Genomic DNA, 21,801 nt, shown 5'->3' on the forward strand with positions numbered 1-21,801 from the left:
TCCACAGAAGAAAATCATACAGGTTTGGAATGACAGGGTTATCATCAATACTGTTATTGAATCATTAAGTGTAAGTAAGTGGGCTGAACAAATTGTTAAATCAGCTCTATCTGACAGTGGGATAACTGAAATGAACCAACTCAAAATAATGATTAATGCACTCATCTGATTCTTCTGAAGTAGTTCTTGAGTCAACAGCTCACTAGGGCAAGATTATACTTACATTTTGTTCTGTTTCTCTAAAGACCGTTTAATAATTTTGTGTGTTACATAAAATTAGGTTTGGAACAACATGCACGAGGATGAGTAAATAATGCCAAAATGCTAATTTTTGACTGAACTAGCCCTTTAAAATGTAGTCTAACTCATAAAAATTCAGAAACCTATATCCAGAATTACACAGCTTTATGACTTAATCACAAAGATAACATTCTTCCTCAAAATAACATTGGAGAACCCAAAATTGGCATGTAGCAGAGAATAATTTTCCCTGGAGAAATCCCCATGAAATATCCAAAGAGGAAACAACGTGTGTAGGAGGACAGCGAGGGAGATTAAGTGAGTGGAGGAATGAGAGAAGGAAAGAAAAGAGGTTACTTTGGCAATCGGACCAGGTGATAAAACAGCAGACATGCTCGATGGACAGCATATAAAAAATGTTTGTTATTTATCAGTCAGCTCGAGCGAAATTAAAGAACAGTCTGCCCTGCTTTACGCTGCTCTGTGTATGGGAAACCGATTCAAGCATATCCTTGGGGTGACATAATTTATTGAAATAAAATTCAGATGACTTTAAATATGTATAACAAACACATCATGAGCAGGGCTTACCGAGAGTACATTGGGGATTATATGTAGCGTGACGTTGGCGCTCTTTTCAGCAGATGTCCCGAATGACTAAGAAATAAAGCGGCTGCGATAAGAGAGATGATTCGTACCGTTTTATGTCACTCAATGTACCCAGTTTAAACACGAGTATAATATTCTGGAATCCCTGGGCAGCTTGAACAAAATAACTGAGATGACTGAGAGGCTCGCTATCACCGCCTCTGCTGTCGAAGAGGATTGTGGTTCCTTTAACTTGTGCATTTCAATGGCCCATGGAAACTCTGACATGCACTCTTTTCTCCGTCCAAAAAAAGAGGGAGATATTCAGAAGATTTATGTTTTATCATTTTCCAATGATATGAGTCAAGCTGCGGATACAATACCTTTTTAGCCAGTGCTCTTATGAGCATAACAACGAGGATTATATTTATTCTGCTGACACGGTCAGGCCAATAATTTTTCCTTGCCCTAGCGACATTTTCACTGACCCCAAAGCAAAACTGAAAAAAATCTGTAATTTTGTTTTGCCAACCCATTTTTCTGGTAGAGGCTAAACATTAAATCTTATTTTAAAATTTGATAATTGTATATTATACAGCTATAATGCAACTAATAAACAGGCATAAATTCATAAACAAATGACAAAACACACGCACACACACACACACACACACACACACACACACACACACATATACATATATACAAATTTGATAATTGTATATTATACAGCTATAATGCAACTAATAAACAGGCATAAATTCATAAACAAATGACAAAACACGCACACACACATATACATATATATATATATATATATATATATATATATATATGTGTGTGTGTGTGTGTGTGTGTGCGTGTGTTTTGTCATTGTTTATGAATTTATGCCTGTTTATTAGTTATTACAGGCATAAATTCATAAACAAATGACAAAACACACGCACACACACACATATACATACATATATATATATATATATAAAAAAATCTGTATCATATCTGTCCTAAAAAACAATATGAAAACAATGACAGACATCAACATCTCTAGACAGAACTGATGGAATAAATTATACTCCTATCTTGTCCTGTCTACAGTTAACCGATTGTGCTTTAGTTTCTCCTGCTGTGTAATGTGGACTACAGCTGGTCATTGCTAAACTTCCATTCTGGGTCACGTGACCTAGTTTGGAATCGGGATGGAATTTGTTACTGACCCCTCCTTAAACCAATCCTCCCCCTAACATACACACACTTTGACACGTGTATGTGTGTGTGCACAAACACAAACCCACAGACACGCAAATGAAGCTAGGTGGAGAACATGCACGCTGAGGCACCATGGGTGTGTGTCCACCTCTGCCATTCCAGAGACAGTCTTACATATAAACAATACAAACAGACTAGGAAAGAGGAGGAGGAGGAGAGGAAGATACAAAGATAAATAGCAAAAGAACAAGACAGCGGAGGAGAGGAAAGGTAGCGTCCAGTTCGGGCAGCTGTGTGCTATTACTGCTCTCCCCACCCCTCCTCCCGCGGCAGGAAATGAGTAATCATTTAGTAGTGACAGGTACATGCCGAACCACGGCATCTCTCCCCTAAAACCCTGAGAATACTGCACCACAGCCGGCCAGCATTAACCCTACAGACCACCACACGTCAGCGTCTGCCTGAGTCAGATACGCGTGTTTATTTCTTGTTTAACAGAGAAAGACTGGAGAGAACTTGTTGATGCACTAGCTCAGTGGTTCCTAAACTTTGAAACCCAAGTACAATCTTCAGTCAGATCAGAACAAGTACCAAGTACCATCCAGTCACAACAATGTTTGCACTTGTATTATTTGCATATTTATGAGGTCAATAACATTGATTGGACAAACACAGCTTGTGTCGGACATGTGACCTGTTCTAAGAACTGCTTGTCCATCTCTGAAAATGTCACCATGTATTAAGAAAAACATGTACTTAATACATTTGGTGTCAATTTAGAACAGTATCACATTTCTATCAGATCCTGAAAATAAACAATGTGTGAAAGTTTCTGCAACTGTACAAAGTGCATTAATATTTAATGAGGTAAGCACTATTCAGTTTCTAATTGGCTAAATTTTTTCAATGGTTTTCAAAAGAAGTCTCTTATGCTCACCAAGGCTGTATTTGTTTGAAATATTACTGTGATTTAAAATAACTTCTATTCTATTAGTGCTGTCAAATGATTAATCGCATCCAAAATAAAAGTTTTTGTTTGAATAATATGTGTGTGTTCTGAGAGTATTTATTACGTATATATATATATATATATATATATATATATATATATATATACACACACACACACACACACACAAATACACACACATACAGTATATATTTTGAAAATATTTACATGTATTTGCATGTCTATATTTATATTCATATAATTTATATTATAAATAAATATTTAATATATAAAAAGACATTTTTTCTGACATATATTCATGCATATGCGTGTATTTATATATACATAATTATACACAGTGCACATACATATATTATGTAAACAAAAACTTTTATTTTGGATGCGATTAATCGCAATTAATCGTTTGACAGCACTAATATTAATATATTTTAAAATGTAATTTATTCCTATGATGGCCATGCTGAATTGTCAGCAGCTATTTCTCCAGTCTAGTGTCACATGATCCTTCAGAAATCATGTTAAAATGGTGCTCAAGAAAAAAATCTTCTTATTATCGTTTTTGAAAACAGTTGTGCTGCTTAATATTTTTGTGGAAACCATGATACATTATAGAAAGCTAAAAAGAATAGCTTTTATTTGAATATTAGAAATTCACTTGAAATATAATTTACTGTAACTTTTGATTTTAATGCATCCCTGCTGAATAACAGTATTAAAGGGATAGTTCTATCATTAAATGACTCTCATGTGGTATGCATGCGTGGTACTCTCATAAAAGTGTATCGAAGACTGACACGGAAGAGAAGAAATTGTTGAATAAAGTAATTATTTTTGTTTTCTTTGCGCACAAAATCTATCCTTTCTGGGCCTTGAACGTGTTAGTTGCATTTCTGTCTATGCAAGTTCATCTCAATTTGTGTTCTGAAGATGAACAAAGGTCTGAAATGACAGGGAGTATGACAGAATTTTCATTTTTGGGAGAACTATACCTTTAATTTCTATCAGTTGGAGATTCACTGTAGGGCTGTCGCGGTTAAGGAATTTCCCTTGCGGTAATTTTGAGTGGCTCAATAGCGCGGTATGCGGTATTACATATATATATATATATATATATATATATATATATATATATATATATATATATATATATATATATATATATATATATATATATTATATTATATTATATTATATATATATATATATATATATATATATATATATATATATATATATATATAATCTGTGTGTGTATGTGTCACGATGTAAGGAGGTCATATTCAGAAACCAATAAAACCGAAACTAAATCGCGTTGAAACAGGAAGTGAAGTAAACAGAAGAGAATGACAAAATAACGGTCCACATAAAACTTACCTGACAATAAGATCATTAGTATGTTGTTAGCCTATATATATAACAGTTAGTTCTGATCCTCGAATCTGACTGACGATACTTTGTCTGTTAATATTTCACCTGCGTGTTCTAGATGGCTGTCAGTCAGTGCAGCTTCATTGTTTCGCCTCAAGGTGGCGTCAAAAGATTGTCTTTGAGTGAGTCTTCATTCAACTACACGTTCAAAAGCGCTGATTCATTCAGAGATTTATAATGAAACACGCTGTTTAAATCATTTTAACTTTGAGCGCCACTTTTAAAGGCTCAGCTGACCAGCAGAGCGTCGATGCTAAGACAGATTTCGCTTTCCTTGGACATGACAACCTGCTTTCACATACTTGCATATGACTCGGCCTGAAGGACAGACGCAGGTAATCGCACGCGATCAGTCGATCTCTCTCTCATTCGCTGTCTGTTTAGGCTTGTTAAGTGCAAATTTACTGAGCCTCTGTGCAAATCAGCATGATACACATTGTTATCATTACTAATATTCAGTACACATGCACGAAGTGTAAAACAAGAAGGGCGTAACCTTACGAAAAAGAAAACACTGAAATATCGCGGTTGCTGCATTCCTCTGCGGTTATGCTCATCAATAGATAATAATATTATATAATATAATATTGCGATATTGCGGTTATCGCGACAGCCCTAATTCACTGCGTTCCACAGTTTGAGACTCACAGCACTTGCTGAAAGTTCCTTGTTCTGTGTTTTTAAGGGATGGCGACTAGGTCCAAGTCCCCAGTTGACTGCGCCAGGCCTGGAATGAATGACTTTACATACAACTGGCGAGCGAGCTGAGCTTTACTGAAAACAGCTTAACAGCTTACAACCATTCAGCGTTTCCAATAGTGCAATGACATGATAAACAATCACTCTGAGATTGTCACTTCCAGGTGAACATGGAAAAAGAGAACAGGCCGTAACAAAAAGTTAAATAAGACCCACACAAATACATTTTAATAATGTAGCTGGCAGAGAGCATTCAGACAGAAAGGCAGCCTGCCGCTTATTCATGCATGCGCCTGATTCAGAGCGACATAAATGTCCTCATTACAACAGCCATGTTGCCTCTAAACAGCCTGTGCAGACCGAACTTCATAAGAAATAGGGAAAGATGTTTTTGCTGCTGGAGGAATTGTACATTCATTCATTCATCCGAGTTTTGCACAGAATGCCTTTAGGTCTCATGGATGATCAATTTTAGATCCGTTCAAATGCTGCTTAAACCTTTATAAACAAGATCTAGTTGTAGTCAAGTCTGGTTTTAACTGCATTACTTTGCTTTATATCACATGCACCATTAGAAATGGACATTATGACCAAAAATTGGTTCACCGTCATCAATACATCTACATGGAAGTGCTTTATCTAGCTTAATTTAAATGCTCTTAGTATAACTTGAATAGTAAAATATTTAAAATATAAGAAAAAGGCCAAAGTAAAAACGAAATGCAATTAAATGAGTGCTCTTAATCATTACTGAATGGGCTAATGTGCTAGACCACCAGCTTGGCAAATCACTCCGATTACAAAGTAGTTCTAGTCAGCACTTCAGGTACCGCATACTGCAACAATTCCTCAGACATGCTGAATTCAGCACTGTAAACCGTATTTCACTGGAGAGCAAGAGACAGGTCTATCCGCAAACAGAACAAAAATAAACAAAATCAGCTTCCATATTGTTTGGTCTGTATCAGATTACTCCCTCAGCCTCGGAAAACTCATCTTAAGGGACAATTAGGCCATCGAGCACAGTACAACTATCTTATTAGAGCTGTATATGCTTGCATTTATTCTCCTGGAACAGTCACAACATAACCATACACCTAAATTGTCTTTGGCATGTTTAGATCATTTAAAACATTTCTGGACCAATTTGTTACTTCACCAATTTTTTAAGTGTGTGTAGTTGCATGGGTTGAGTAAAGAAAAGTGTCTATAAACTATCAAGACAAATAATTCCCAGCCTATAGGGAATAGATTATGTCCTTGGATAGGGCTGATGATGAATTGATTCTAATCAATCAACCAACCAAATTAGCAAAACAATAAAATAAAATAAATAAAAATTGCAAAATATAATAAATCACATAAAAATAAATAATTAAATAAAATGTAATTACATTTAAATAAAAACAAGTAAATATAATCTAATAAAATGTATATAATATTTAAATAAATTCATTTTCTGCTTTTATCTTGGGAAAAAAAATCTGCAGAATTCTACATAATAATGTGTCAAACTAAGCTCAGATTAAAACACTTTTACGGGTAGCTAAATGCATTATAAAACATGTTATATTTACTAAACAAATGCATTAGGGATGTGGAATAAACAAACCTTTCTGTAGACTATTGCATACATATATATTCTGTATGGGCCTCTATATGATGGATTCAGATGCACATATTCATCACATGCTCTTCATTCACAATGAAACTCTATATCCCATATTGTCTTTCTCTCTTTCATACATGCACACACATAACCTGGGTTCTTCTGAGGCTTTAACATGTGTTTATGTAATGATAAGCGTCATTTTGAAAAAGCATCTTGTTGCATCATACACCATCTCTTCAGGCCACACCGTGCCCTATAAGTCATCGCAAAAATCTCCCCCACGACGGTAACTTTCAATCAATTTAATGTGGAGAAGTTGGACCACGAGTTAAAGAGATCCGTCATTGGGGAGAAGAACAGCATTTCACAACCATTAAATGACGTTACATATCTTTGACTGGCCACAGAAACAGCTCTTCCTTACAGTGCACTGATAGGTGGCTGAGGGAACAGAAGTAGGATCAAACTATGGTATTTCCTCTCTTTTAGATCTCTTCAGCTTCTACCAACCTTGCAGATACAGGTTTCATAACCCCATGTCACGTGTGCATGAGTATGCGTAGGTTTGCGGCAGTAACGATTTACGTGTGGTTTGGGCTCAAGTCTCCTGAAGTTAAGGAAGGCTTGAGACGGTACTCACTCCACCACAAAACCACAGTAGGAACAAGTGAGTCACACTATACAGTCACCTCCTCAGGTGGACCAGGGGAAGGAATGAGTGAGATGGAGAGACGGGGACGGACGATGACTACAAAAGAAAAACATCATGTTGAATGGTACAAACAGAGAGTTGTTTGTGTCCAAGCAATTGTACAGTGTTTGAAAAACAAGGGCATGCCACATCAAATTAATTAGAGATTTGAATCATATAGAACAGATCCTGACACAGACAAAGAGTACCAGTGGGAACATCATTATGGTGTTTCACTGTTTCCTTTCATTCATTTGAGTAACACTGAAAGCACCTATAAACTAAACAGCACTTCCTTTCTGGCATCTGATTGTCATCCCAAACGGGTAAGACTGAGGTCAAAATGTCGGAACAATATTGTTATATAAAACAAATAGTTGTGTCTTTTATTTAGTATTGAGCAACGCAGCCAATTTCCTATAAGAGTTGAGCAACAAGGATTCTCAAATGAGCCGTATAAAGACATTTTGACTCTCCCCCAACACAGTTCTGGCTGTTTACCTGCATGTTAAAGTACAATCATCTCTGGCAAACATCATTATTGTGCAAGATACTCACACACTAGCTGGGAAGGTGGGCCCAGATGTGTGTAATCAACAAAAGGGATTGATTTATCTGATCAAGTTCCATATGCAACTAATCATTCACTTTTGAAAAAGAGAAAGAGAACGAAGGAGAGAAAGACGGACACATGGCTTGTGACTAGGGGTGTGCGATATTGACAAAAAACAATATCTCGATATTTTCGGGGATTTTAATAGATGACGATAATTTTGCTGATGTGTTATTGGTTATGTGGTTCCTTAAGGACTGCCGTGGACAGCTGACTCCTAAAGTTTTTCATATTCTGTCCGGTGGTCAATTCACACTGATAGAAATTCATCTTTTCCAATACATTTAAACTGATTTTTACATTTTATGGGCACTTTTACCTTTATAAAGCCATTTTCTCTAAAAGTATCACATTTGGTATCATGGTAATTTATGGAGAAAAACGGCACTCTTCGTGTGAAATTGATTAACTATATGAAGTGGTAAAAATATATACATTTTCTGCCCCCATGTCTTGAATTTGTGATCATTCTAAATGCATTTTAATAGACTGACTCATGCAGTGAAAGAGCATACTCTAAATGTTTATGCGCATTTTAAAAAAGAAAGAAAGTTAAGAAAGTTGTCTAGATTTCACATACTGTATTCGTGCACTCAGGGTGTGTTTTGAATGGTTTTTGCAAAATACTCGAAAATGTCAAATCGCACATCGTTAAAACAACAATTACGATATTATCGCAGACGATATACAGGTGCTGGTCATATAATTAGAATATCATCCAAAAGTTGATTTATTTCACTAATTCCATTCAAAAAGTGAAACTTGTATATTATATTCATTCATTACACACAGACTGATATATTTCAAATGTTTATTTCTTTTAATTTTGATGATTAGAGCTTACAGCTCATGAAAGTCAAAAATCAGTATCTCAAAATATTAGAATATTACTTAAGACCAATACAAAGAAAGGATTTTTAGAAATCTTGGCCAACTGAAAAGTATGAAAATGAAAAGTATGAGCATGTACAGCACTCAATACTTAGTTGGGGCTCCTTTTGCCTGAATTACTGCAGCAATGCGGCGTGGCATGGAGTCGATCAGTCTGTGGCACTGCTCAGGTGTTATGAGAGCCCAGGTTGCTCTGATAGTGGCCTTCAGCTCATCTGCATTGTTGGGTCTGGTGTCTCTCATCTTCCTCTTGACAATACCCCACAGATTCTCTATGGGGTTCAGGTCAGGCGAGTTTGCTGGCCAATCAAGCACAGTAACACTATGGTCATTGAACCAGCTTTTGGTACCTTTGGCAGTGTGGGCAGGTGCCAAGTCCTGCTGGAAAATGAAATCAGCATCTCCATAAAGCTTGTCAACAGAAGGAAGCATGAAGTGCTCTAAAACTTCCTGGTATACGGCTGCGTTGACTGTGGACATCAGAAAACACAGTGAACCAACACCAGCAGATGACATGGCAGCCCAAATCATCACTGACTGTGGAAACTTCACACTGGACTTCAAGCAACATGGATTCTGTCCCTCTCCACTCTTCCTTCAGACTCTGGGACCTTGATTTCCAAATGAAATGTAAAATTTACTTTCATCTGAAAAGAGGACTTTGGACCACTGAGCAACAGTCCAGTTCTTTTCTCCACAGCCCAGGTAAGATGCTTCTGGCGTTGTCTCTGGTTCAGAAGTGGCTTGGTAGCCCTTTTCCTGAAGACGCCTGAGCGTGGTGACTCTTGATGCACTGACTCCAGCTTCAGTTCTCTCCTTGTGAAGCTCTCCCAAGTGTTTGAATCGGCTTTGCTTGACTGTATTCTCAAGCTTGCGGTCATCCCTGTTGCTTGTGCACCTTTTCCTACCTAAATTCTTCCTTCCAGTCAACTTTGCATTTAATATGCTTTGATACAGCACTCTGTAAACAGCCACACCTTTCAGTAATGACCTTCTGTGACTTACCCTCTTTGTGGAGGGTGTCAATGTTCGTCTTCTGGATCGTTGCCAAGTCAGCAGTCTTCCCCATTATTGTGGTTTCAAAGAACAAGAGATACCCAGAATTTATACTGTAGGGATGGTCATTTATTCAAACTCAAATGTAAATATTCTAATATTTTGAGATACTGATTTTTGACTTTCATGAGCTGTAAGCTCTAATCATCAAAATTAAAAGAAATAAACATTTGAAATATATCAGTCTGTGAGTAATGAATGAATATAATATACAAGTTTCACTTTTTGAATGGAATTAGTGAAATAAATCAACTTTTGGATGATATTCTAATTATATGACCAGCACCTGTATATCGCACACCCCTACTTGTGACTGACTGAAAAGTGCACTTTTGTGGAGATGCTGCTTTTTCTTTAACATTAATACCTGAATGTCAGTGTTCACCATACATTATTTAATATTTCATATATTATTTCATAATATTACTGCTTTACTGCATTTTTTGATTAAGGGTGTATTCACACCTGTTTTGTTTGGTTCGACTGAATGGAACTCAAGTTCGTTTCCCCTCTTGGTGCGGATCTTTTGGGCAGGTGTGAATACAGCAATCGAACTCGGGTGCAAACCAAACAACCATACCGAGACCTTGCTGAAGAGGCAGACTCTGGTACGGTTGAATGGATAAACCAATGAATGGATGACCTTAAGCACGTGTGGTTTTATTTATAGTTTCTGGATCACTTGCAAAAAGGGCGGTGTGAAAGCGAATCACACCAAACCCCCAAAAAAAAAAAAAAAAATTTTTAAAACATTATATTTGGACCGAACCAAAGCAAGTGAACTAGCGGCCTTTCCTGGTGTGAATACACCCTAAATATCCTTGGTGAGACAGAAGAGACTGTGTTGCAAAAAAAATAAAATTCATACCGACCCCAAACGTTTTAACAGTACTAATGTATAGGTGTTTTTATCTCATAAATACAAAAACATAAAAATAACAATACACATGGTGCCAATGTACACATTGTTGAGCACTAGAATCAAAATGACACTAATTTGTTTCGTCTCACTGGTCCAAATATGAGTTTGACTCTACTTCCTCCCCCCCTGTGGGTCTGAACCATTACATTTGAGCACCATGAGTACTAGCACACCAGATGTTTACTACAGCAGTAGATAACTAGAATGAGAAGACACAAATTTCACTGTAATATAGGCATTCACTTAAGTATTTGTCCCTTTGTGGATTTGCCATATCATCACACACACACATTGCCTGCCACAAATGCATTGCAAGATATGCTTCAAGATATGTATTACTTCCTTGAAGATAGCAGCTATGAGAAATGCAATAAACTACAATACATATGTCTGACCAGGAGTATGCAAATGAAAGTGAACTGGAAAGATGCCATCCCCACTGTGAAGCATGGTGATGGCAGCATCATGCTGTGGGGATGCGTCTCTACATCAGGCCCTGGAGGGCTCGTGAGGTGGATGGGTGAAATAAATGTAGCAAAACACAGAGAAAAAACCTGACAGAGTCTGCAAAACACCTGCGACTTGGAAGAAGATTTGTTATCCAGCAAGACAATGACCCAAAGCATAAAGCCAGTGCTACACCGGGATGGCTTAAAAACAACAATGTTAATATCCTCCTGGAGTGGCCAAATCCACAGTCCAGATCTCAAGCCAACTGAGAATTTATGAGCGTGCTTGAAAAAGCCTGTCCACTCATGATCTCCATGCAACCAGACAAATCCAGAATAGTTTTACAAAGAAGAATTGGGGAAAAATTACAATGGCCAGATGTGGAAACAGATAGAGAGGCGCAGTATACATACAAACTCAAGGCTCAAGCGGACTCAGATGTGTTTCACGTCAAACAAACTAAATTCTGACATCAAAAATGGACTAAGATCTGCCTCCATACTTCCTTAAAATTAATGACTTCATTAGCACCCTGACAACAAAAGAATTTCTTAAAGTTTTCTGCGGTGAGATGCAATACAGCAGCAAATGAAACATTCACTAGTCCATTACCACAGCCACTCTGCCCTCAGTCCAATGCCATCACATTCATAATTCACATTTTTATGCACTTTTCTTGTACAAGGTGTTGGCTTTTTTTGAATGTTAAGGTGAGTTTCTGCTGCACAGACATTCTAGTATAAGCGGTGGTCTTGTCACTTCAGTTTAATCAATGTACTCTTAACTATCTCAACTACCGGCCATGATTAGTGAGGTGCTTCGCCTTTACTGATAATAAGGATGAAGATGATGAGAGAGAAAACTATTCAATGTATGAGCTACTATATTTTGAGTAAGTACAGACATGATTGATTCAGAAGGGTTTGCTTTTTAATACAGTGAATCCCTTCTTAAGTATAAATACCTTTCTGTTGCAGATGTCAAAATGATGCAAATATCACAACTTTTGGACCAAAGCACAAATACAAATAAATGTCTTCACAGGTGCAAAAGGGCTTAATTTAGCCAAAAAATTATTTCATTACTTACTCATCCTCATGTGGTTCCAAACATGCCTTTATTTCTTGCTTGGAAATTATGATTGAAGTTTAAAAAGTAAAAGAGGAAACAAATAAATCATAAATTTGGTCAGTAGTTTGCTTCAAAAACTTAATTCAACCGTTCAAAAGTTTGTGGTCGGGTTTAAAAAAAAAAGAAGTTTCTCACCAAGATTGCATAGTTTAAAAAAAAAAAATACAGTAACAGTAAACTGTTTTCTATTTTAGTGTCACATGATCCTTCAGAAATCATAATATGCTCATCTGGTGCTCAAGAAACATTTCTTATCCATATTAAATCAGTTTTGATTAGTATGTTTGTGGAAACTGTAATACATTTTCTTAGGATTTAATGAATAGAAAGTTCAAAAACAACATAAAGTTGAAATCTTTTGTAATAATGCACAAGTATTTGTTGCTTTTGCTTAATGTAATGCATCCTTGCTGACTAAACGTATTCATTTCTTACCGTAATAAATTCTTAAAAGTATTGAAATCTTTCAGACCCCATTCTTTTGAACCGCAGTGTACATGTGATTACATTTTTCTTTTAGCTGTATATCCATTCAGGTGTAGAAAATCAGGTCAGATTTTTGTCTAAAAAAAAAAGTATATATTGCACTTAAATGCACTCCATAGCCTGTAAAATAAACAGGAAACCATGAGGTTTCGCCACACATTGCTGTATGACCTCTTTGAATTCTGCATATATCAGATAATGGTGGAAATTCTGAATCTTGTGATCGCAGCAAACCTGGTCCCCTTGAACAAAGAAATGAATTACTCATAAAATATGCACGGCTCCATGTTCATATGTTTACTTTGGCCACACGTCGCACCTTGCCGTGAAGCTCTGCACTGTTACAACAAAGACATTTGTTCTGCATCTGCTCAGAACAATCCCAGTAATTACAGTGCAGTTTCCTCCGCAGTTTTGATCCCTAATTGTGGAAAGCCTTATTTCTGACCACACACGAGAACCGTGCAGATAGGTGAACGCTCTCCTGCGAGTAATCACTACAAAGTCACCGACCAAGAAGTTGAAGGAGAGTTTAAGATAGCTATCGTTTTCTGGCTAGGTTGGTGTGTATGGGATAAATGTTGTATGTGTGTGTGCGCGCACATGCAGTGATGCTGACATGGTTCTGATTGACCGGAAATGTTAAATAAGCATCTCTGCTATGAAAAGGGTCTCCCTCCCCCTCTCTCTCACCACATGTGAAACCACACAACGTCATGACAACTGCCAAAATAAACCTCAGCATCCTCCAAAAGAAGAGTGTGTGTGTGCGCGCTTCCCTGCCGTGCAACACGTCCGTGCAGTGGTGTATTTAATAACCTTTTGCAAAATCCCTGAAAGAATGTGTTCAGTGACACCACAGAAATGAATTTCAACTGCCAACAGCTACACCATAACCATCAGAAGATTCTCAGCGATCCCCTAAATTTCTCTCAAGAAGTTTTAAGTTTAAACTCAAATATTTTGATGAGGAAAAAACGTTACTTGTGCAGAAACGGCTTTTCTCAACTCCTGTATTAAGGTTAACCCTTTCTAAAGGTTTGAAAGCACTATGGCAGTACATTTCCAGTACATATTTTCCAGTACATTTCTGGTCATATGTTTAACCCTGCAGCTATTAAAAGTATAACTCAAAAGCTCTAAAAGGAACATTTCAGCCTAAAATGAAACTTATGTCCAAATCTTAATGTGGATTTTCTGACTGACCAGACTTTTCAATATAATGAATACGAATAAGGACTGGGGCTTTCAAGCTTTAAAAAGGATGCAAAACACCATAAAAGTAGTCCACACAGCTAAAACACTATATTCCATATACAGCAACTTTTTGTGATGAACAGATTGAAATTTATCTGCCGTCAAATGCATTATGTCTTTCAAAAACATGCCTTTCCATAGTAGTAACAAATTCTTCCTTTGTACAATTACATTTGACTATTCTTGTCTCTGACTTAGTTACTCAGCAAATATAAATAGATAAGCCTCTATTAAAACATGCCAGTCAATTGTTTTACACTCATGTATGGTTAGCTTTAGCTAAGCAACATAATCATCACTTAAAAAAAGCTTGCTTGCAATCATACACGTTATAAACCTGGCTTCCGCTGTGATTTTTAAAACATCTCCAGTCTGACAGAACCATACTGTACAGCTCTTGCCAGTTCAGTTCATGATGAGTGCCAATTCTCATCACCAAAAAGGTATGTGCATGCATTTCTGAATTTAACAAATTGTTTGAGACAATTTTCCTGACACTGCTACTCGTTCAGCAAACCTTGCCATTATAAATATAAGGATGTTCCACTGGAATACCTGGGGCAAATTTCCAATCTAATGTCCAGAATGATTTGTAGCTTAACTGAGAAAATATTACTCTAACATTTGGAATCCAACAAGGTTGATTTACTAGTTTGAAATGTCACTGGTCATGCATGTATATGTAAACCACAGATGGGTAAATTTACTTATGATAGTCCAACTTTGATTTGTTGTTAGGTGAGCTAGGTCTATTTCACACTGTATGAGAAAGCATCACGTATTTCAGCAACAATATTAATAGATTACATTACAATATTCCCAAGCAATGGCACTGCATATCAGAAGTGTATGTATGATTTGTGTTTCAGCTTTGAACCTATTTTTAAAATGTGAGCCATGCTAAACTTAGTGGAAAATACTTAAAAAAAAAAAAATACTACAATATTACTTTTTAACACAGTCCATTAAAATATAAGCTTACAAATGCACATATAGTAACATAATGCAAGGAAGCAAACTGCTCACATATTGTTTGAAAAAGCATCTGTCTGGGTCAATGCAAGTTACACACAGTGACAGACACAAACAACACTTTCTTGCAGATATAGTGCTGGTGTGAAAGCGGTTGCAGTTACTGTTGAAACAGTGTGAAACTCTGAAACAGGCCTGACTTTCAAATTCATTTCAGTGCATGCAATATAAATCACCATTATATGAGTAAAGAGGACTTATAGCTCCTCATTTAAAGGCCGGCTTATGATATTTACAAACTGATAGCTAAGATCATACACTTACACGCAATATTACATTATGATAAAAGGAGTTTTCCAAAGTCTAATAATGCATTAGGTAAGTAATATACACACCCAAAGCAAAGCAAACATTATGACCTTCTACCTTCAAAACTACGCAAAAGGTGGGTGTAACACATACAAACAATCACAATACCATGCAGTGAGTTACATCATCATTATACAAATATTATCATTATATTTCCACAAGCAAGTTTATAGGAAAGGAAGCCATTGTATCTAACATTTCCCAATGCTTAGTATTACTATTTATACTCCTTCCATGCCATTATTACTAGCTTAAAGGGAAATGTCACTATAACAATACAGGTAAATGTCAACACTGATAGCACCTGTTGACAGCCATGAATGTGAAAAATCGTCTCAGAAACTGACATTCAGGGACATTTTAGTCCCTCGTACACACTTAAAACAAAGATAGTACAATAATTTTCACAATTTTATGTCATGAGATAACTAATTAAAGGAACAAAACATCTCGCAGTGCAGTTAAAGAGATAAACAACGCCTCTCCAATCACAAGACATGCAGTTATGCAAATACATTAAATGTCTATATGAATGTATCAGTGCTATTACTATTATGTTAATACAATATGTCACTTTTAAACCGTTACTGCAGGAGAACTGTGTTTACTATGCACAGAGATATGAATCCCCACATTGCGAATATGAACTTTGCATTGGTTTTTAAGAACGTATCGTTGCAGTTTCTGTGCTAAAGCTCTGTTTTAATGAAGTTTGATGCTCAGTGTTGTTTTATTCTGCATAAACACATCCTTGAAGGCCCTGGCCTGTGATCGCTCTGGTATTCCTATTGGCTGAAAATAAAGTCGTAACACGACTGCACGGAGAGCCCATTGGGTTCTTCTTTTCTGCACGAAATAACGGAAATAACGGAACATCTTGTGCCTCACCTTCCAGAAATGTCCTCCGGCTTGATCAGAGGACTCTTGGTTAATTTGGAGCATGCGCCACATTAATTAGGTGAGTAGATCGACACATCTTCATAACTGTTTCTCCACAGCCATTTTTGGACGAGACCTCAAATCCCAAACGGTGGCTGTTACAAAGTGGAAGTGAGGGGTATTTATCTTAAACGCAATATAGAGAATCCGAAATCATACATTTTAATACAAAATCAAATAATGTTTGTTGTAAAGCGTAATATTTAAGCATAACACCATCTATATTTGCTTATAATCAAATAACAAAGTTCCACATCCACCCCTTTTAAGAAAAATGGTACGGCTCAGGCAACACCGGTTTACTTCTGTGAATACAGCCAATCAGAGACGATTAAAATGTCACTCTCCAATCAGAGCACCGCCTACTTTATGACGAGTGTACAGTCGGCGTTTTTAATCAGATTCAAGGAACTGCGGGAAATCTGAGGCAGACGACGTCGTCAGTTGAACAGGGATTATGCTGTAATCTTCTTCACGCATGTAAAGAGATATTGCACCCAAACAATACCAATGCAATAAGACTAGCGCTATAGGTCTCAGCGGTTATAGACAGCGTTGTATATCTTGCCTACATAGTTAACTAAAGTTACATTAGGCTATAATTAAACTAGAAACTATATAAGATGAGGTTGGAACTGATGAGAGAGTGAAAGTGAAGGCATGCACAATAAAAGACTACAGGTAAAGAAACGACGAGTGGCGGATTTATCAGTCTCACTCATCAGCTCTGCTCTCACTCTGGTGTGTGGTAAACTGTCTGTATAGCTCAGTTTGTTCTGTGTTTGCAGAGTGCACTGTAGACTAACATATCACCAAAAAATGAAAATAATGTTGTTGTTCCATTTATTGTGGCATAAAATGGTTGCTTAGCAGAACATCCAAGCTTCGTTTTTCTATACAGCAGTGCAGTGCAGTGAGGTCCAAAATCTAAAATGGCTAGATTTTTTTTTTTTTTTTGCTTTTATAGTTTTAGTATTAAATCTAAGATGGCTAGATAATTTAGATTTTTTTTTTTTTTTTTTGCTTTTATAGTTTTAGGATTTTTTGTCGTTTCAAATTTGTATTATAACAATTTTAATGAACGTGTTAAATTAAGAATTTCTTAGCAGGCCTATTTGATTTATCTTCCTTTTGCTTTAATAACAGCATCACTCAAATAAGTTTACATGGTCAGTGTCACATTTTGTTTTTACATGCATTAAATAATTTTATGCCATTATGTTTCTTCTAAAGCTAAACATTTTGATTCCATTTTTTTTTTTTTTTTTCTTTTTTTCAATGTGCTGATAAACTGATATGTTCAGAATATTTTTGTTTATTTATCTTTTAGTTTGTCATAGTCATGCATTAATGTTGCTGGCAGTGTGTGAGAATATGCATGTACACTCTCAGGGGGAAAAAATGCAAAATTGTACCTTTAGCCAACTGTACCAACTGACATATTATTACTCTTAACATACTAATATGCAGCCTTTAGGGGTAAAGAAGGTTGAAAGGTGTCCCTTTGAGGGTCCTTCCCCAGTGACAATATGTTATACAATTAGGTAAAAAAGGTACAATTTTGCACATTTAATTTTTTTTATTTATTTTCTGATAGCATATGCATAATGTTTAGATAGAACTTTCCAATTGTTTCAAAATGTGAAGATATATATTTGGCATTTTGGCTTTATTGGGACAGCAAATGTAGAAAGGAAGCATTAGGAGAGGTGGAGTTGGAGACTTAAACTTGGGTTACCCCAAAGCACTGCTAAATATCAAAGCACTTCCCACAAAGCTTAGCTCATTTTTCACCCTCTGACTCAGGGTGAAAAATAAACACTTATGTGCTTTAGATTAAAAAAAGGAATATATTTGAATAAATTACAAATTCGTATTTAAACTCCAAAGTAACCTTGAAAGTAAAAATGTAATTTGTCAAGAACCATTTAGACAATTGTATTTATATAGGAGTGGCTCATGGTCACAGCCTTTTCCCTGTTTAAACACAGTAGGAGGTTATTTCACTTTTGTGAACAACATGTGGCCTTGCAAAAAACATTCAGAGAAAGACTTCTCCAGCATCTTCAAATTAGTGTTAACCCAATGTTTTTATTGTGTGCCTTCATATGTCTAGCAAACAGACATAGCCCAAAATATTTTTCATGAGCAATGGGAAATTTTGCCTTGTGCATTTTAAGGTGTACTGTATTGTTACTGACAAAACTTCATACAACCTTGAAGTACTTGAACCTTAATGTAATTTTAGCAGTTACCTTCGTCTTTCTTACAACTTATAAATAGTACTCCAAATAAAAATGAAAACTCGTGGTATGGATATGCAAAAATGGACTTTGGCGTGTATATGCTATACGCGATGGGTAGGGTTGTGGGGTAGATGCGTATCATATGTAAGTAAAAACTGCGTATCATATGCACGCCAACAAATTTGGTATCATATGCACGCGAAACCTGAGTTTTATATGCACGCCACACATGTTCGTATCATATATACGCCAAAGTCCATTTTTGCGTATCAATACCACGAGTTTTCATTTTTATTTGGCGTACCATTTATACGCATTTTCATGAGACCAGGCTCCTTTCTTATCATCAGACTGAGAGAATGTGAGTTCCATAGTTCAAGGCTTAGGCTGGACTATAAACACAGAGAGAATCAATGACGCTCCTTCTGTTGCAAACAATGAAATGGACTCACCCGCCCTCATTCTACATCTCCTTAATAAATAGCAAAATGAAGCACTTGTGCATTCAAGCCGAAGGGCATCCAGATGGCAATAACTTGTGTTTACAAAAAGAAAAAGCATCAGTAAGAATCAGATAAAAAGAAAAGGTTCTCTTAAGCTAGTTTGTTTACAGTCTCTCTCTCTCTCTTTCCCTCCTTACTCACTTGTCTCAGGCATATTTGTAATGGTTTATGGATGTCAGTTCTGTAACAGGAGCCATTTGAATGTTTTTGTCTGTGAAATCTGTCATGGTCATTAGAAAGGCAGAGAAAAGGTGAGTAAGTGAATTGTTCCACTGGGGCCAGCAAGTGTGATGACCTGGCTGTTCATCAGCCGTCAAGCATAAAACCGAAAGCTTACGGGATTCTTTTTCACTCGGGTTGATTTCAAGGAAATTTGCGTTTTGGCTTCTTCTGAAAAGCTCTAAATGCCACATTGAAAGTGGTAGTGGAGAGCTTCCTCAAATAGTTATTTTGCAGCCTCCAACTTTGCCCTGTGCCGTAGCAGAAGTACACCTGACATAGCTTTTCAGTTATGTATCATCAACCAGGGTTTTTCTTTTTCGGTTATGACTTTTGACGTTTGTCCTTAGCACCCACAAAGTTGACACTCAGTCCATGACATGGGCTAGTCAAATGCATGTAGTGAAAAAAGCAGTGAGTGTCTTTTCATTTATTTGGCATGCTTTCCTTCATTTCTTTTCTCTCTCTGTACACATTGTAAGTTATTATGGGTTGAGAGGGTGAATCTGTAGCTAGTTGCAGCTTTCATGTCTTGCCATTTTAGAGAGCAGATGTGTGTGTAAATGCATGGTATTGCTTGAACAGAGGCTCTCTGCTTCTTCTAACTGCTGTAAAAATATTTTCTTCATGTAATTCTACCTGTTCATGCCTACCTCTGTTTCATATCATCCCCTAATATTAACCTTTGGTCAAGACTGTGTAATGAGTAGCCCATGTGCCTTGTTTACCGTACATCTCTGTATCTAATGAATAATATCTAATAATTTACCTACCAACAGTGGACATAGTACTTTTTTGGTCGGTGTAAAAGAAGAGATGTATATATGTGAGAGCTTTTTCTTCTTCCTCAAAGGTGGACGTGGTCATTTTTGTGACTTCTAATGATGATGGATATAGCAGTCTCTTTAGATTAATACTGACACCTGTCGGTGTGGATGTTGCATAAAACAAATATTAACATTATTACCATCGCACGTACATCTGCACTTTGTTGTTTATTATGAGAGAATTCGTGAGAGAGCAGAATTCAGCGAACGCGCGCACTGAACTACAAAACTCCGGTGTTTCAGCGATGAGTCATCGGAAGGCCTCTGATTAGTCATTGCATTCATAAAGTCAACAGAATTGTGTGTGATTGGTTATAACGCACAACACTGTAAAAACACGAAAAAATAAATATTATGGAGCAAATAAGCCCTAAAATTAATTCGATGGCATTGCTAGTCTGTTAATAATAATCAGCCACAGGCGATATCTCTGACTATGGTCAATACACGATACTATCACTATATCGGCACAACCCTAATTTGCACAATTAATTTATTGATATTTATGATTATGTTTACTAAGATAATGTGAGCAGTATTCAACAGGTCGCCACCATGAAGCGACCCACTCCATGTAAAAAAATAAAATAAAATAAAAAAGCAAGTGCCTGTTGATGTGACTGGAGTCTTCATTTTCATTTTTGATGTGTAAGTTTTTAATGAGGAAAAATACATAGAGTGCACCTTTAAAAAACTGTGATACTGAAAAGAAATAAGCATCATGCTAATTTGCCAAATCTGTCCACAAAATAGCAGGAATTCTGAATGACTAAATACCTGCATACTAAACATGGAAATCGCTAACCACTAATGCGAAGGGGAGAGACACCAGCGGAAAACAAAACTTAGGAAAGTAATAAGGAGGATGTCCAAAAGCATTCTGTGGAAAAAGTTCCTTCACAGAAAGCACCTGGATAATGATCGTTTCTCTCTTTCTTTCTGTTGGTTTCTCTTTTTATTTCTCCTTTGCTCTCAGGTGTGTTCACATCTGCACCTAAATGTGAAGGATTCTTTGATATGCAGAGCCTGAAGTGTGTGTGTGTGTGTGTGTGTGTGTGTGTATGTGTGAGTGTGGGAAGCACATGATTCTTCCTCTCAGACATGCCAGCAAAATGAGCAGAAGAAAGATCTTGGTGTTCCAACATACACAAAATAAATTTTAGCTGTGGTTGTGAGGTGAATTTTTGACGGAACATTTGGAATGGATCTCCAGTAATCTGCGTGACAGACTTAGCTCACCCGTACAACCTGGATGATCCAGAAAAAATCCTGTCTCATACACACACATGCACATTAGTGCACTTCAACTATGGTACTATTCTTCCTACGCATCCATTATTCCCATAAAAGACTCCTGGGCACTCAGATGTTAGATTTTGAGACACACATGTTTTACAATGAACAAAATATTTAAAAGTACATGAAACAATATCGGTGTTTACACATCTTTGTCACTTTTAGTTAAGCTGCAAAAGTTTTATGC

General features: G+C 36.6%; 1 protein-coding gene across 7 annotated transcripts in view; it reads right to left on the bottom strand.

Moving 5' to 3' along the window:
- Positions 1-16,761, bottom strand: part of znf438 (zinc finger protein 438) — a 69,266-nt gene extending 52,505 nt beyond the window's left edge. For 2 of the 7 annotated variants that reach the window (XR_009273552.1, XM_058792645.1), the window contains exon 1: positions 16,473-16,761. The gene's annotated coding sequence lies outside the window, so the exon portion shown is untranslated. The remainder of the gene's footprint in view (positions 1-16,472) is intronic. The other 5 variants (XM_058792648.1, XM_058792647.1, XM_058792643.1 and 2 more) reach the window with 4 other exon arrangements.
- Between the last annotated feature and the right edge of the window lie 5,040 nt (positions 16,762-21,801).

The sequence above is a fragment of the Onychostoma macrolepis genome, chromosome 12 (assembly GCF_012432095.1).
Source record: "Onychostoma macrolepis isolate SWU-2019 chromosome 12, ASM1243209v1, whole genome shotgun sequence".
Classification (NCBI taxonomy): Eukaryota; Metazoa; Chordata; class Actinopteri; order Cypriniformes; family Cyprinidae; genus Onychostoma; species Onychostoma macrolepis.